Below are 658 nucleotides of genomic sequence, written 5' to 3'. Positions count from 1 at the left end.
ACACACACTTACGCACGCACACACACACACACACGTACGCTCACACACACACACGTACGCCCATGCACACACACACACACACACACACACACTTTTTCTAATGTTTTACAGCTGGAACTATACCACACTCCCAAAACTCCACTTGAACTCTTTCTGAAGCTCAGGCGACGACGGGGACGTGTCAATCCTCGCGCCTCCCCACCCCTCCCTCTCTCCTTCCTCCCGTCTCCCTCTCCTCTCTCCTTCCTCCCCACCCCTCCCTCTCTCCTTCCTCCCGTCTCCCTCTCCTCTCCTCATTGGAGCCACTTGTTTATTTGTGTGACAGGCAGCGCTCCCGTTCTCTCTCTCTCTCTCCCACACACACACACACACACACACACACACACACACACACACACACACACACACACACACACACACACACACACACACAGAGATGCCTCAGTGTGGGAACCCCTGCAGACATAGCCACGGGCGCCAGTGGCAGCTCACACACCGCAGCCTGTAGCCTGGAGGACTCCACTCTGCACTGAGCCCCCTCTCTCTCTCTCCCACTCCATCTCTCTCTCTCTCTCTCCATTTCTCTCTCTCCCTCCCTGTCTCTCTCTCGCTCTCTCCCAGACACACCACCACAGCAGCACTGAGAGAAGGAGGAAGA

This window comes from Clupea harengus, chromosome 1 (genome assembly GCF_900700415.2).
Source record: "Clupea harengus chromosome 1, Ch_v2.0.2, whole genome shotgun sequence".
Lineage (NCBI taxonomy): Eukaryota > Metazoa > Chordata > Actinopteri > Clupeiformes > Clupeidae > Clupea > Clupea harengus.
This window is presented reverse-complemented; position numbering follows the sequence as displayed.